The 17,735-nt window shown below is 48.9% G+C and overlaps 1 protein-coding gene across 12 annotated transcripts in view; it reads left to right on the top strand.

Moving 5' to 3' along the window:
- Nucleotides 1–17,735, top strand: part of NHSL2 (NHS like 2) — a 304,501-nt gene that overhangs the window by 251,874 nt on the left and 34,892 nt on the right. The gene's annotated exons all lie outside the window — the stretch shown is intronic.

The raw sequence follows: 17,735 nt of genomic DNA on the forward strand, positions 1-17,735 counted from the left end.
TAGAGAAAGGAGTTTCTTCCTGTGGCTGCCTGGAAGGGAGCTCTTTTGCACCAGCCCCACCCCGCAGTCTCCCCAGGCCTAAGGGTGGAGCACTAGCATTCCTTTTCCATTCCTACTGGTGCCTCCCCAAGCCCTGCAGACTAGAAACTCTTAGGGGCATTAGATTCCTCAGGCGCCAGGCAATAACATGGGTTCTTGTGCCTGGTCCCACAAGCTGTAGCTTACCAACAAATCATGTCTGGGCTGGGGAGACAGAGCAGTTTCACAGTAAATCAAACTCCCATGCACATAATGGCTTTGCCTGCTGCAGCCCCCTTCCCCAACTAATCAAAAGCCTTGCTGGGTAAGACTCTTCTTCCCTGAATGTTGGTAGCTCAGCACCTAGTACAGAGCCTGGCACAGACGTGGGAGAGACCTAGCAGGGTACCTTGGCGTGGATGCATGGATACATGAATGTGTGGATGAATTTAACATGCTTAAGCTATTGCCTTGCTGTATCTGCAGAGCCCTAAAACTGAAACCCATCACATTATCACTTTACAGCCTTCTACTGCAGGCACCTGTATGCCCACTGATCTACTAACTAGGAGAAGGTGAGGAGTAAAACCTGCCAGGGAATTGCTAACAATGAGAATAGTGTCACAGCCTTGCACTCCTTATGTTATTGCTTTTAGTTTTCTAAGCTGAATCAATGGACCCTGGAAATCAACCTAATATATAATGTGCTTTTTAATGTATAAAGCACTGTAATAAGTAGCCCTACATAAGTATTCATGATTTTTAAGAGATGCAATTTGAAAGTCACAGAATACTGTTTTTACATTAAGTGACTAATCCCGTTTATCGGAATACAAGTCAAAGTAATAGAAGAAGGGCCGGCGCTGAGGCTCAGTAGACTAATCCTCCACCTTGTGGCGCCGGCACACCGGGTTCTAGTCCCGGTCGGGGTGCCGGATTCTGTCCCGGTTGCTCCTCTTCCAGGCCAGCTCTCTGCTGTGGCCCGGGAGTGCAGTGGAGGATGGCCCAAGTGCTTGGGCCCTGCACCCCATGGGAGACCAGGAGAAGCACCTGGCTCCTGGCTTCGGATCAGTATGGTGCGCCGGCCGCAGCGAGCCAGCCGCGGCGGCCATTGGAGGGTGAACCAATGGCAAAGGAAGACCTTTCTCTCTGTCTCTCTCTCTCTCTCACTGTCCACTCTGCCTGTCAAAAAAAAAAAAAAGTAATAGAAGAAGCCGCTTCTCCACCAACTGTGGGCTGTGGGCATCTCCTGGAGCATTTGGGCCTGGGAAACAGGGACCAGATCTTTTTAGGAGACTGGACTGGCTCATGGAAAGCCAAGGCGGTGAGCAGCAGGATGATTTGTGACTGCTCCTCCCTAGAGATGGTTCACCCACAAAAACACGGGAGGAACTAGCAAATTCTTCTTCTCCAGGGGGAGAATGGCCAAGCCCTAGCTCCAGCTGCCAGGCAGAGGCTGCCCAGGATGGGCTTTCCTTTTCCCCCGGCAGAGCCACAAGGCTCCCCAGCCACCAGGAATCAGGAGGAAATTGAAAGCACTTGTCTACCTACATTTCCCTCCCTAGTGGCAGCTGTCAGTCCCAGGTATCTCTTGACCTAGCAAAGGCCCAGACCTCACAGCTCAGATTTGGAACTGATGGCTCCAGGGGCCACCGTGGTGGGGAGGGACCCTTCGCACCATTGCATACAGCTGGGTTTCATCAGTCCCAGTGCGAGCTGTAAAGGTCACAGCGATCTCGGGCCTGGGAAGACTGGAAGAGTGGAGAAAAATGCCCCCTGATAGACTCTGTCTCAGATACCAGCATCTCAGGCCGACAAGGACCACTGAGATCACTGCTCCACGCGGTGCAGCAATGCCGACTGCTTCACATTTGCAACACAGATAAGATAGCATGCTGTAAGCCTAACAGCTTCATGACTCCCAGCTGCCGAGGCTCAAGAGGAGGTCCAAGCAGAGTGGCAGTGACCTCTCCAAAGCTTCAGATGGCATCTCTGTGGTGCCTTCTTTGTCTAGGTGCTCAATTACTTGCCTAATGGCCCTGAGCTCCCCCATGAGCCTGATGCCCCCGGGAATCTTGGTTGGGCCAGCAGAGACATGTGAAGTGACTCGGACAGGGCCTGGGACCTGGGAGGAGGAAAGCCAGGGAAGACACTCTCAGGGAGCTGCCCAAAAGGGTTCTGCTCTTGGTGGGCTGTGAGCCACATTGCTCTGGGCCCTAAGCCTTGGCCCATACGTGGCAGAGGGTCCACATGGAGACTGGGTCCAAGTTAGCCTGGTGCCTGAGTGCCAGTTTTCCAGCCGCCATCAGGATGGGATTGTGGGATGCATGACCTTTGTTCAGTGAAGTGTGCGTATCCAATTGGAGCTACAGTACAGACTCCCCATTGTACAGAGGTGTGTGACCACAGTCCGTGCACTTAAATGGGAAAAGAAAGTGATGCCTTTATTGTCACAGACCTCTCAGTGGGACTTAGCTTTTCCTTCCATTATCAACACAGGCAGGATATTGCAGTAGCATTGGCAGTACCTGTTACTTTGTCTCTAAGAGGAACCGCAGATATTTTCATATCCCATTACTGCTGCTTCCAATATTTGGAAATACCGTTGCACACACGACTAATTTAAATTCAACAGTAGTTCCTGGACCCGCCGTAGATCCTGTTTCTTAACATGTGAATAATGAAACACATATTACCAAATGACAATTTTTAAGCATATATCCCTAAGCTTTAAATATGGCTGACCTCCTTTGTAATCCTATGTATTTTTATTTTCTGCTTGTAACAACATCATGAGAAAGGGCCCGCAGGTTTCGTCAGACTCTCAAAGGAGTCTGAGCCACACAAATGTTAAATCCCTGACTATAAGTTTGGCAGGAAATCAGGCTGATTGGGGTCAACAGGGAAGGCCTTGAACACAAGGAGAGGGAAGATGGAATTGTGTTCTGTAGGCACCAAGGGAACACTTAAGTTTCCTGGGCAGGAGGCCACCCAACGGGATAATGAGGTTTCCAGCCTAAGAGTCCAGAGATGGGGGTAGCATGAATAGGAATAGAGAAGTCAAGAGGAAGAACAAATTAGGATAATGGTAGATGGTCCTGTTTCTAATATATTAAATTCGATACTGGGGGAAGTGAAGATGTTCACTGGGCTCTCAGAAATACAAGTGGGCAGACTAGGAGCATGGCCAGAGCAACACGAAGGGTTTGAGGCTCATCCTTTGTGACGTTCACAGAAGTCTTTGAAGTGATTGCAGTAGTCCCCAAGGGAGAGAGAGCAGCGAGAGAAGAAGCCAAGGCAGGGGACTGTCACAGGCTGACTTCTCCAAGAAGCAGACTCCCACGTGGAGATCTGTGTGCTGCAGAGTTGTTGAGGGATGCCTTGTAGAACGATACCAGGGAGGGAATAAGGGAAGCAGGATGGGTCACGGCTCAAGGTGAGCTGTGATGCAGTCACACTGGAGACCTCAGCCGGTCCCAAGGGGAGCTCTGGAACTGGGATGGCTCTTAATGATGGGCTCAACTGAGGCTAGGCAGCTGGCCCTTTCCTGTCTCCCCTCTCCCACAGTGTATGGATGGACTGTTGGATGTGGGCTCCCCCAAGGAAGGGGTGTTACCTTGGAGAAGGAGTCAACTGAGAGCCATCAATCAGGAAGCAGCCCTGGCAGCTGAGAGAATGAGTGCTTTGTTCCTGTGTGGAGGGGTTGGGCAGTTTAGGATCTGCCGCGCTGGCCCTATAGAGAATAAAGGTGCCTCCCCTCACCCTGTAGACCTCTGGATAATCCCACGCTGCAGCCTATAGCAGGTTATAGAAGCCCCAGGCACAGGGAGCCAGTGTTTAAAAGGAATTCAAGTCCTTGGCTCCTATAATTCAGAGTCCTCGATATCTCCTTCAGTCTCTCCCTATGGGGTAAGCTACATGGGAGGGGTTGCGGGGTATTGACGGGAACTGAGCCATTGCTGCCTTCTGAACAATTTGTTTATAAGAAGTTGCCAAGCTAAGCAATCAACCACCCAGAAACAGATTCTGTGGCCTCTGTGTCCCCTCCCTTCCTTTTGGGGTGACCCACATCGCGCAGCAAGATTGTCACCACACTGAAGTTAGAGCCTCCCTCACAAGGCCTGTGGGCTGCCCAGGAAACCTGACACTGTTAGCGTTGCCAGGGAAGAAGAGGCTGGGTTTCATTTTGAAAGAGAGAAATGCACAAAATTGACTTTTGATTTTGACTTTCACACCTCTACGCTAAGCAAGCAAATCAAATAAAAACTGAACTCAGTAGGCACAAACTACCCCCAACCTTTGAAATTTAGAGTAGCTGTTGGAAACTTGAATCCAAGGGGGGAAAAAGCTTTCATTCATTGCACATGCCAAAAAATAGATTCTAAGTTTTCACGATCGGCCAAAATACCAAGTGTAGCCTTTGATCCAATTTGTTTTTCTTCTTCTTCTACATCATTTCTACATCTTTTTTTTTTTTAAATAATTTAAGTTAGTTGCCAATGCACTTTACAAAAAATTCTAGCCACAGTGGAGGCATCAGCTACAACTGAGGAGTGCTGCCCCCTTGTGGGTGGGTATGGGATTAGCCAATTATTCTTGGTTGCTTCTCTCCTCAGCCTCAGCTGCTTGGGCTCTTGTCAGTGTTGTTTCCAGGAACCCCAGGCCTGAGCTGGGGCTGTGATATTAGATGATGGCCCCGCTCTGCTAATGAGGATGTTTCCTCTGCCCTCATAGGGCTCACTCTCTATTATTGGACAAGGAGCCAATGCTAGAGGAAGTGGCATGTGTGAAGTGGAGAGGGAGTAGAGGCCAGATTGGGGAAGGATGGTCTGCCAGGCTCAGGAACTGGCATTTTATCCTGGCAGTTTAGAGTCGGAGGGGCAAACTCATGTGATTTGTGTGTAGAGCATAACTGTGGTGGCCCTGTGGTAGCAGGATTGCAAGAGAGCCCGATCTGAGACAAGAAGAGCAGTGGGTAGGAAGTTCTTGCCACTGTTTAGGTGAGAGATAGCCGGGCTTTGATTTGTGGAGGTGCCAATAGGTGGAGGAAGGAACAGACTTGTGTGGGAGGTGGGGGAGGGGCTCAGGAGGTAGACAGGTCTCAGTGAATCCTCATGTTGGGAGGGGGAAACCTGCACACCAAGGCCCACCAAAGCGCTCTGTGATCCCAGTAGCTGCCTGCCTTGTGTTCAGGGTGCTATAATGTTTGTAGAACTTGACTATGCATTAATTCACCCCAGTCTCAAAGCCAAAGACAGCTCACCTACCACCTGTCCTCAGGACATCGTGCAGCACTTGCTAGGGGCCAGATGGAGAGTTAAAGTGCTTGCCTCGGATTCCCTCACTGAACCATCGCTATGGCCCTAGGATGTAGATACTATTTTTTTTTTTTTGACAGGCAGAGTTAGACAGTGAGAGAAACAGAGAGAAAGGTCTTCCTTCCTTTGGTTCACCCCGCAAATGGCTGCTACGGCTGGCACGCTGGCCGATCCGAAGCCAGGAGCCAGGTGCTTCCTCCTGGTCTCCCATGCGGGTGCAGGGCCCAAGCACTTGGGCCATCCTCCACTGCCTTCCTGGGCCATAGTAGAGAGCTGGACTGGAAGAGGAGAAACCGGGACAGAATCCGGCGCCCCAACCGGGACTAGAACCCGGGGTGCTGGCGCCACAGGCGGAGGATTAGCCTAGTGAGCCGCAGCGCCAGCCATCCTAGATACTATTCTAACACCACTTCACAGCTGGGGAAACTGAGGCTCATAGAGGGGGCCTGATATTCCCAGAGTCACACAGCTGATAAGCGATAGAGCAAAGATTTGAAGCCACGTAGTCTGCTGCAGCAGAGGGATCGCTGAGCACCACCCTTGTACACACCAGTCTGAGCTAGCTGCAGCAGGCTGGAAAAGTGTGTGGCTCACACCCTGCCCGGTGATCATCTGTCTAGACTTGGAACCCTGAGACCTTGGCTGGGCTTTCAGGTTCTGAGAATGTGAGGAAATGCAAGCCAGGTAGAGGAGAGAAACACTGAGCCTGGGTCCCTGGCACTGTGGACACGAAGGAGAGAAGTCAGGTTGCATCATGTCCCATGCCTGCCCCAAGCCACAGAACTTCCGATAGCTTTTAGTTGTGCAGGGCATCACATCCAGATTCCTGACTGCCCACCTCTGTGACATCTTTTCTTGCCATGTTCCCTCATGCACATCCTGCATATACCCTGGCTCCTTTCAGCCATTTTTTCCCACCCCAGGGTCTTTGCATTTGCCATTTCTCCTACCAGGCTCGCTCGCTCGCTCGCTCTCTCCCTCCCTCTCACCCCCCCCCCCATGACTGGTTCCTTGTCATCATTCAGATCTCCTCCACTTCAGTGTGAACTCCCTGATGGCAGGGACTGTGTCTGTTCTGTCCATCATTGTATCTCCCAACACCACTGTGCTCAGTACAAAGACAGGGCTCAATAAGTGTTGAATGAATGAACTAATTATTTTGGTACCTGTTGTTTGTCATGCACTTTTCAAGTAATAGTTCATGTCATCTTTAAGACATCCCTCTGGGTAATTATCCACCCCCCCCCATTTTGCAGATGGAGCACAGACAGGCAGTGGCAGGGGTTTGGGAAGACACAGAGCTGGGATTTGGGATTTGACCCCTGACTTATTCCAGCTCCCCTGTAACACATCACTCAGAAGTGTGCCTTCAAGCAAGGTCTTCCTTGACAAGGTTGAGGGCTCTGTCCTTCTACGTACTGCTTCAAGTGCTAACTTGGACTCCTTTGGGAAAGAATTGAAAGATTTCTGCTAACTTGTCAATCGGTGGTTGTTAATGGCCCCAGGGGCTCCACCTTTTCAGCTCCCTGCTCAGTGCAAAACTCACCACCCCACTTCAGTGGGAGATGCAACTGAAAGCCACAGGCCTGGGCATCCCCTGGAGGATGCCAGGGACACAGGGGCCAAAGGCTCCCCTCTGATGCCAATGTGTTTTCTCCACCAACTTCTAATTTGCCTAGATCTTTGCCACTCCAAAGTATAAGTACAGGGGCCGACACTGTGGCATAGTGGGTTAACGCCGTGGCCTGAAGTGCCGGCATCCCATATAGGCACCAGTTCGAGACCCGGCTGCTCCACTTCCGATCCAGCTCTCTGCTATGGCCTGGGAAAGCAGTAGAAGATGGCCCAAGTCCTTGGGCCCCTGCACCCGCGTGGGAGACCAGGAAGACGCTCCTGGCTCCTGGCTTCAGATCGGCGCAGCTCTGACTGTTGCGGCCATCTGGGGAGTGAACCAGCAGATGGAGACCTCCCTCTCTGTCTCTACCTCTCTCTGTAACTCTGCCTGTCAAATAAATAAAATAAATCTTTTAAAAAAATATAAGTACGAGGACTACGAGCAGCAGCATCATTGCCAGGGAGCGTGTTAGGAATGCAGCCTCTCAGTACACGCACCATCTCCACCTACAGAATCAGAGTTGGCATCTTAATAAGATCCCCAGGGGAAGGAGTGAGTTGGATACACAGAACACTGGAGCAGCACTGGCCTGGAGGGCACACTCTGGGCGTGACCTCCTCAGCAGCAGCCTGGGAGCTTCCTAAGGGCCGGGATCCTATCTGGATGCAGTGTCTCCAGGGCCCCTGCACAGTGCCAGACACCTGGTAGGTGCTCAGTAGATTGAGGACACCTAGTAGGTGCTGAGGAGATTGGTCAAGGAATCTGTTCACACCTCAGCCACTGAGGCACTAGAACCTTTCACTGTGCACATTGTGCCAGCCTGCCCCCTCTTGGTACCCCTCCCACAAGCTGTCCAATGAAGAGGCCGAGCCCTGGGACTCCCCGTCCTGGCCTGTGATGCCATGAGGAAGGCCCTGCAGCAGGCAGTTTGTTTATATAGACTCTAGACTTAAGACGGGACCCTCACAGGCTCGTGTCTCCCCAGCTCCTTCCAGTGTCGCCCTCGGAAAAACCTCTGTTTCGGACTCTTGACTCTGAGGGCAGGCCCTCCTCAGCTCACAGGGCCACCACAGTCTCTTCTCAAACGGCCCCGTGGAAGTTTGGGTTCCTCCCAAGGTGCAGAAGGTGCTGCCAGGTGCTGGCTACCAAGCCCTCACTGCATGTGGGACCAAAATAAACCCCCGTTGATATGGAAACGGGTCGAATTATTTTAAGAAAAAAAAAATTGCTCCTTCATTAAGTCTCATTGCTATGGCAACTGGAATTAGTAAAGTAACTTGGCCATGGAGTTATGTGCAATGTTTTGGGAAAGAGTTTTCAGAAGAGTGCAAAACAGTCTCTGGGCATATCTCCCTGGTCCAGAGCTCCACCCAGAAAAGGGAGCTAGGGCTCAGGTGAGGCCCCAGCCCCCTCATGTGGGTGGGCTGGTGCAGGGTGGTTAGGGGCTGCTCTCAGAGACCCTGTCTGTAGCAATGCAGGTTAAGGCAGCGAAGGATCATGTGGGAAAGGAAGCCGAGGAAGACATCCAGACCAGAGGTCCGACCCGTCCACATATGCAAGTGGGCCCTCCAGTCAGTTGCAAGAGGAGTGTCCCAACTTCCTGGCATTAGGGGAAACAAGGAGTGTTAAATAAAAATGATTATAACTGCTCTTTATTGGGCCTTCACTGTGAACCACACACAGAGCTAAGGACCTCACACACTCACTTTGTTCAAAAAAGGGGTTTTTATTTACTTACTTACTTATTTATTTGAAAGGCAGAGTGGCAGAAAGGGACAGACAGAGTGAGAGAGAGAGAGAGATCTTTCATCTACTGGTTGTCTCTCCAAATGCCCTCAACAGCCAGGGCTGGGACAGGCAGAAGCCTGGAACTGCATTTGGATCTCCTGCTTGGGGCCCAAGCACTTGAGCCATCTTCTGCTGCCTCCCAGGAGGTATTAGCTGGGAGCTGAATGGGAAGCAAGGCAGCCAGGACGTGCACCAGCGCTCCAGTATGGGATGCTGGCACTGCAAATGTTAGCTTAACCCACTGCACCACAGTGCCTGCCCCCACACACCCCCCTTTAATCTTCATAATAACTCCATGAGACATTTTTTATAGATTTATTTATTTATTTGAAAGTCAGAGTTACACACACAAACACAGAGAGAGAGAGAGAGAGAGAGAGAGAGGTCTTCCATCTGCTGGTTCACTCCCCAACTGGCTGCAGTGGCCAGAGCTGAGCCGATGCGAAGCCAGGAGCTTCCTCCGGGTTTCCCATGAGGTTTCAGGAGCCCAAAGACTTGGGCCATCTTCTACTGCTTTCCCAGGCCATAGCAGAGAGCTGGATCGGAAGTGGAGCAACCAGGACTCGAACCGGCTCCCATATGGGATGCCGGCACTGCAGGCAGCAACTTTACCCACTATGCCACAGCACAGGCCCTGAGGCATTTTTATTATCTCCATTTTGCAAATACAAAGACTCAGCCTTAGCTCAGTGAAGGGACTCATTCAAGGTCACACAGTAAGTACAGAGCTGGAATTGGAATTGTAGGCTCCACTTGCGGCTTTTACTGCAAAGTCAGGGGAGTATTAAGCCACAACACTGAACCAGACTTTCATGCCCACAGTTGTGCTTTCCTTCTCTCATTCATTTAAAAATCCTTTATTGAGTACCTACTCTTTGCCAAGCGCTGAAGAGAACCCAGACATACTGCATTGGTTTTTTTTTCTTCCTTCAAGAATCCAAGGTCTCTTCCAAGTAGAAGAAACTTTGTGGTGAGGTGAATGTGGCTGCTGCCCCAGGCAACTTGCCAGACTGAGCAGCAGCAGACCTGCCATTCCGCAGGGAGCCCTGCCCCTCCTTTCCAGGTTTCCACTTCTTTCAGATATTGTGAGGAGCTCCTCAGACTCGGGAAACATTGGCCTTTGGATTGGGAAGCAGAGAGGTTGAGGGGCTCAAAACAACAGGATCGGAAGCTTCTGAAAATCCAAAGTTTAGGAAGGTGATTTACAGGAAAGGAGGGTGTGGAAGGGTCAAGCCCAAGTCAAATTCCCTGCTTCCTTCCCTGTAACTCAGAACTGCACCCGGAACCTTGGCAGCTGCAGAGTTTGGGACGCTCCTCTATGGTGTTTGGGGCCCACTGGAAATAACAGGCTTCATCCCGCTAAGCCAGACCATTGAATGCCAAGGTCTAGGTGTTTCTTCTTTTTTTTTCCCACAGGTAGAGTTAGACAGTGAAAGAGAGAGACAGAGAGAAAGGCCTTCCTTCCGTTGGTTCACTCCCCAAATGGCGGCTACAGCCAGCGCTGCGCCAATCCAAAGCCAGGAGCCAGGTGCTTCTTCCCAGTCTCCCATGCAGGTGCAGGGGTCCAAGCACTTGAGCCATCCTCCACTGCACTCCCGGGCCACAGCAGAGAGCTGGCCTGGAAGAGGAGCAGCCGGGACTAGAACCCGGTGCCCTTAGGGGATGCCGGCGCTGCAGGCGGAGGATTAACCAAGTGAGCCACGGCGCTGGCCCCTAGGTGTTTCTTAACACATAGCAAAGTCTGTTGTTTCTTTTGACATGTCCAGTTAATATGAAAAAAAAAAAAAAACATGTGGAAGCCTTTGCCCGCTTCTCTCTGTGGCCTCTAATCAGCTGCTGGGGTGATGTGATTGTCATCCTGTTTATGTCAGCTTGCTTGGGGTCACACAGCTGCTATATGGGCTGCAGCCTGCTGAACAGGGACCTGAGATAGAGCCCTGCACCCACCCAAGACAAAACCTGTAGAACCTGCCTGGAGAATCACCCACCAGGGACCTCAGCAGCCTCACCCTGGCAAACGTCAGCCAGTGTTCACCACTGAGCACAAAGTGGGGTTCCATCAGAACCCCCACACCCTCCCCCCGCCACACACACACCTCTTGTCTGCAAGTCTCTCTCACTTGAGGAGTAAAATTTGCCATGCATTAAACGTCCCTGTCTTTATTTAATCCTCACCATGAGGTAAATGTTACTTTTCCCATTTACTAGGAGAGAAAACAGAGGCTCCATCCCAGCCCTGTGGTCCAAGGCCACACAGCTAGGAAGCCACAGAACTGGGATGGCGAACTGCAGAGCTTCTCATCCAGCCCTGCAGACAGCTGCCTCAGGGCTCTATCAGTTGCTTCAGAATCAGTAAGCAAGCACTGCTTACAGTTAACCCAGTGTTGTCAAACCCACAGCCCCCTGGGATCACCTGAGAACTTGAGACTAAGAAATCCTATCTGTTTTTGCGGGATGGCTGGGGAAATTAACTGTCAGAGAGTCCTGAATTTACATGTAGGTCTACTGTTTATTCGCTGGGTGGCCTGGGCAATTTACAGAGCTTGTCTCTGTCTCATTTTTAAAAGGAATATTTGTCATAGGAATCAGGGAGAGTGTATGTACAGAGCTTGCCTAATGCCTGACATATAATGGGGACTTAATAAATGGCTTTTAAAAAATCATCTGGAGACACAAGCAATCAAAGCTAAAATTAGCAAATGGGATTACATCAAATTGAGAAGCTCTGTATTGCAAAAGAAACAGTCAGGAAAGTGAAGAGGCAGCCAACAGAATGGGAGAAATAATTTGCAAACTATGCAACTGATAAAGGATTAATATCCAGAATATATAAAGAGATCAAGAGACTCAGCAACAACAAAACAAACAACCTAGTTAAGAAATGGGCAAAGGACTTAAACGGGCATTTTTCAAATGAGGAAATCCAGTTGGCCAACAGACACATGAAAAAATGCTCAGGATCACTAGCCATCAGGGAAATGCAAGTCAAAACCACAGTGAGGTTTCACCTCACCCCAGTTAGAATGGCTTTCATACAGAACTCAACAAACAACAAATGCGGGGGAAAAGGTACCCTGTTCCACTGTTGGTGGGAATGCAAACTGGTAAAGCCACTATGGAAGACAGTATGGAGATACCTCAGAAATCTGAATATAGACCTACCATATGACCCAGCCATCCCACTCCTGGGAATTTACCCAAGGGAAATGAAATCAGCATATGAAAGAGTTACCTGTACCCCCATGTATATTACAGCTCAATTCACAATAGCTAAGAAATGGAATTAACCCAAATGTCCATAAATTGAAGGCTGGATAAAGAAATTATAGGATATATATACCATGGAATATTGCAGAGAGTTAAAAAAAATCCTGTTGTTTGCAACAAAATGGATGAAATGGGAAAACATTATACTTAGTGAAATAAGCCAGTCCCAAAAGGACAAATACCGTATGTTCTCCCTGGTCTTTGATAACTAATAGAGCACCTAAAAGGTAATTTATAGAAGTGAAATTGACACTTAAAGATGCCATGATTTTGAACAGCCCTTGTCGCCACTGCTAAGAGGCAGGTTTTTTTTATTATATTATTTGTTGAACTCTTTACTTAGTATAGAGTTAATCGCATGTGTATACAGTTAATTGAAAATAGATCTTAGTAGGGGCCGGTGCTGTGGCACAGCGGGTTAAAGCCCTGGCCTGAAGCACCAGCATCCTGTATGGGCGCTGGTTCTAGTCCCAGCTGCTCCTCTTCGGGTCCGGCTCTCTGCTGTGGCCTGGGAAAGCAGTGGAGGATGGCCCAAGTCCTTGGGCCCCCGCACCTATGTGGGAGACCTGGAAGGGGCTCCTGGTTCCTGGCTTTGGATCGGTGCAGCTCCAGCCATTGTGGCCATCTGGGGAGTGAGCCAGCGGATAGAGGACCTCTCTCTATCTGTCTCTACCTCTCTCTGTAACTCTGTCTTTCAAATAAATAAAATAAATCACTTAAAAAAGAAAATGATCTTAGTAAAAACTAAGAATGGGAATAAGAAAAGGAGGAGGAGAAAAGATGGGAGTGTGGGTGGGAGAGAGGGTGGGAGGGAAGAATCACTATATTCCTAAAGTTGTATTTATGAAAAACATGAAGTTTGTTTTCCTTAAATAAAAGGCTTCTGGGGCAAAAATCATCTGGGGAGCTTTTTAAAGCAGCCTGTATTGGAGCCCCACTCCAGACGGAGTAAATCAAAGTCCCTGAGGGTAGAGTCCAGGTTGTTAGCATTTGTAACTCCCCTCCCCCAGTGGCCACTGACAGGCACACACCTACCCCAGGCTCTGATTTGGGAAGACACAGACATGCTCGTGTTAGAAATGGTATTGTGTATTTAAGCATACAGCAGTCATTCCCTGGGAACCTCCCCAAACCAGGCTGTGAGGTTCCAGAAATGATGCCTGTGGTCGTTCTCAAGAAGTTCTCAACCAGTGGCAACGACAGAAGTCAGCAGGGCAGCGACCCCCGACTGTGGCCAGGGCTGCAGCAGGCTGCTGGGTCCAGGGTCAGGTAGCAGCTGACAGCACATGATACATTTCATGAAAAGCTAAGTGAGAATCGCAGAGCAGCTACAGTTCCCTGGTGGCATCTCAGCAGCAGAGCATCCCCACTCTCACACCTAGTTGCCCTCAAGATCATCAGTGGATATCCGCAGAGAGCTGGCTGAAGTTAGAGTCATTTATGTATCTAACATGCATTCACTGAGCACCTGCTGTGTGCCAGGCACTGTAGATATGCTGCTCCCAAAACACACGCAGCCCAGTGTAGGGGTGAGCAGACAGTAAACAATGAAATCAACTAACAAGGAAAGTTTCCAAGGGTGGTTAATGCTATGAAGAGAAGCAAGCAGTGACATGCCTAGGGTGACTAGGATCAGAACCCCGTAGCAAGATCAGAGAAGGTCCATGTGAGGTGATATCTGAGCAGAGATCCAAATGAAGGAAGGAGGCAAGTATGTGGCAATCCAATAGAAGAGCATCCCAGGCTTAAGGAACAGCCAAGACAAAAGTTTTGAAGTGGGAATGGGCCTAGCATGTTTGAGGAGCAGCACAAAGAGCCCTGTGATGGGGAAAGAACAAGCAAGGGGTTATGAGCAATGAGGCCAGATGGGGGCCATGTGGGCCTTCATTGACCACGATAAGAACTTTGCATCTTAGTCTACCATGATGAGAAGCAATGGCAATATATTGTGCTGGGAAGCAACAGGATGTGATTTACTTTTTTAAAAAAGATTTAATTATTTTATTTGAAAGGCAGTGAGAGAGAGAGAGAGATCTCACATCTACTGGTTCACTCCCTACTGGTTAACTCCCTAAATGGCTGCAGAGGCCAGAGAGAAAGAGAGAGGGAGGGAGGGAGGGAGAGAGAGAGGAGAGAGATCTTCTGTCCACTGGTTCACTCCCTAAATGGCTGCAGTAGCCAGGGCCAGGCCAGGTCAAAGCCAGGAGCCAGGAATTCCATCTGGGTCTCCCACGTGAGTGACAGTGGCCCAAACACTTAGGCCATCTTCCATTGCTTTCTCAGGTGTAGGACTGCGGGCATAACATTAGCAGGGAGATGGGTCAGAAGTGGAGCAGCCAGACTTGAACTAGTGATCATACAGAATACTGGCGTTGTAGGCAGCAGCTTAATTGGCTGTGCCACAATGCTTTTTTTCTTTACTAACAGCTTTGTTGAGATATTATTATCCACATACCATGCAATTTACTTATTTAAAGCATACGGTTCAATGCTTCCTCTCAGATATGTGCAACAATCACCACTAACTCCAGACATTTTCCTTATCCTAAAAAGGAAACCCTTTACCCATTAGCAATCACTTCCCACCTCCGCCAACCCCACCCACCCCCAGCTGCTAGTAACCACTAATCTACCTTCTGTCTCTATGAATCTGCCAATTCTGCACATGTCATATAAAACGAATCATACAATATGTGGCTTCTTTCACTTAGCATAACGTTTTCAAAGTTCATCCATGTTGCAACATGTATCAGAACTACGTTCCTTTTATTGCCAGAATGTTCTGTTGTTTGGAGCTGCCATATTTTGCTTATCCACACATCCATTGGTGACCATTTGTGTAGTTTCCATTTTTGGAAAGTTATGCGTAATGCTGCTATAAACATTTATGTACAAGTGTTTGTGTGGACATATGCTTTCAGATCTCTTACAGGTACATACCTAGAAGTGGAATTGCCGGGTCATGTGGCAACTCTAAGTGTAAACTATGTTTAGTCATGTGAGAAACTGCCAGCCCGTATTCTATAGTGGCTGTGCTATTTTACATTCTCCCCCATCAGAGTATCCATGAATACAAAGGATCCTCAAAAAGGTCATGATAAATGCATCTTATGGTGAAAACTACACATAGACTTCACAATTTTTTAAACGAAAACAAACTTACCTTTTAATTCCATTTTTTCATGAGTTTTTTTAAGTCCCCTCATATATATTCAGATTGCTTTGGCCAGTTTCTGATTGGGTTATTTATCCTCTTATTATCGAGTTGTAAGTGTTCTTTGTTATATTCGAGATATAAGCCCCTTAGCAGATATATGTTACATAGTTTTTCCATTTATGTGGGTTGCCCTTTCATTTTCTTGATGAAAGACTTTGAAGCACAAAACTTTTTAACTTTCGAAGTCCATTTTATCTTTTTGTCTTTCGTTGCCTATGCTTTTGGTGTCTTATCTAAGAACCTGTTGCCTCATCCCTGAATAACTTTTGAGACTGAGTCCTCTGATTACTGCGTGGGGGACAGATTGGAAACAGAGCTGCAGGGTACCAAGCAGAGGAAGGAATGCCACACAGCACCTCAACTTCACCAAGGACCAAACGCAGAACCTTGGCCTCCTGATTGAGGGCTGGGCTCTGAACCCTGAAAAGTGGCCCAGACCCAGGCACAAATACTGACACTCTGTCCTTATTTTCTTTTTCTTTCTGTTATGCAAATCCCATTTGTTCTCCCTTTCCTGGTTGAACCTGGTTGGACAAGGCCGGCTCAGAGCTGGATCAAAAAGGAGATCTAGATGGCTTAGGGGTGACTGGAGAGGAGCCCCTGTCACGTTCGCTCAATGTAGGACGTGAAAAGAGGCTCTTCCTCATTCTGAGCCTCAGTTTCCACATCTCCGTTGCGTGTGGCATAGACTGGGTCTTCACTTCCCCATTCTTACAGTATAGCTGAGCATGGCGGGCGAAAAGGGTGTAATTATGGTAACGAGAGGGAGTCTAAGCTAGCCACAGTGGTTACAGTGTGATCCTGTCTTTATTTGGCAAAGGAAAACTTCTAGAAAGATATACCCAAGGTGTCAGCAGTGGCTGTCTCTGGTGTGCAGGATGGGAATGTTATTTTCTTCTCTCACTGTGTTTGTATATTCTGATTTTTAACTGCAATAAACTTTTTTTTTGCCTCTGTAATAAAGTGAAAAATCGCAATAGAAAACATGTTAGGGTGACAATTTGTAAAATGATATATTTATTCTTTTTTAGATTTTATTTATTTGAGAGGTAGAGTTACAGACAGAGTGTGGGAGAGACAGAGAAAGAGAAGTCTTCCATCCACTGGTTCAGTCCCAAATGGCTGAAACAGCCGGAGCTGTGCCAATCCAAAGCCAGGAGTCAGGAGCTTCTTCCAGGTCTCCCATGCAGGGGCACAGACTCAAGCACTTGGGTCTCCACTGCTTTCCCAGGCCAAAGCAGAAAGCTGGATCAGAAGTGAAGCAGCCGGGACACGAACCAGCATCCATATGGGATGCCGGCACTATAGGCAGAGGCTTAGCCTACTACTATGCAACAGTGTTGGTCCCTTGTAAAATTATTTATTTATCTGAAACAGAGGGAGAGAGGGAGAGGAGATGGAGTGGAGGGTGGGGGGAGAAAGAGAGAGGGGGGGAGAGAGAGATCTTCCATCTGCTGGTTTGCTCCCCAAATACCTGCAACAGCAGGAGCTGGGTTAGGCTGAAGCCAGGAGCTGGGAACTCCACCCTAGTCTCCCATTGTGAGTGGAAGGGGTAAAAGTAGTTGAGCCTTCATTTGCTAACCCCCAAGATGCGTATTCACAGGAAGCTGGAAGCAGAAGCAGAGCCAGAACTGGAATTCTGGCTCTCTGATATGGCATGCAATAACACCCACCTCTGATAATTATTTTAAAGTGAAAATTGCAGACTCCTTCCCAAAGGAGTAGGGGCCCGGGAAGCTGGCTCTAAAGGGGAGATTACAGTGTAAAAGTTTGTTAAGGAGACTCTCTGGGTTCCCCTGCCGTGGAAAGTAAGTGAGGAAGCAGAATTGTGCAGCAGGTTTAATGTGAGGGGCAACACAGACCAACAAAGACCTCAGTCAGTCAGAGAGGGAAACTAGGAGCCACCCTGGGAAGGAGGTGTGACATTGGACAAGGCAATCCCCAAAGAGGGCTGACAACACCCTCCTGGCAGCCAGACTAACAGGAGAGCACATAATTTATCCCTGGGTGGAATGCAGGCTGCACATTGGCCTGGCTCTGTGAAGAGCCAGACCATTGGCAGAGAGTAGGGGGATGGGGGAAGAGGAAAACTCCTTTTTGAACTCTGAGGCCTGGCTGTATCCACCACTCTAAGCTCTGACACTCCATTCCTGATTTGTCTTCTGGGGCAGTGACCTCTGAGGGTCATCGATGGGTCAGCCCCTGATCTCGTGCTTCCCAGCATCCAATGTTTTCGCTTTGTCTCCTGTGATCCTGTAGTTGCTCTGGAATGCGGACAGAGTAGAAGTACGACTAGCCCATTTTCTCAGTAAAGAAATCTGGGTTCAGAAAGGAGACATAGCAGGTTCACAATGAGGCAGGATCCCAAAGCCAGGTCTGTCAAATTCCAGGTCGCACCCTCTTTCTCTGTTGACACAGCTGCCCATATTTTCAAGCAATTTGTTTCCTGGTCAGATGGACAAATCTGTTCCTCCTTATTGACAATGTATCAGTTTGTTGCCCATTTCTACCA

The sequence above is a fragment of the Oryctolagus cuniculus genome, chromosome X (assembly GCF_051225735.1).
Source record: "Oryctolagus cuniculus isolate XC-2025 breed Fujian yellow rabbit chromosome X, ASM5122573v1, whole genome shotgun sequence".
NCBI classification, from domain to species: domain Eukaryota; kingdom Metazoa; phylum Chordata; class Mammalia; order Lagomorpha; family Leporidae; genus Oryctolagus; species Oryctolagus cuniculus.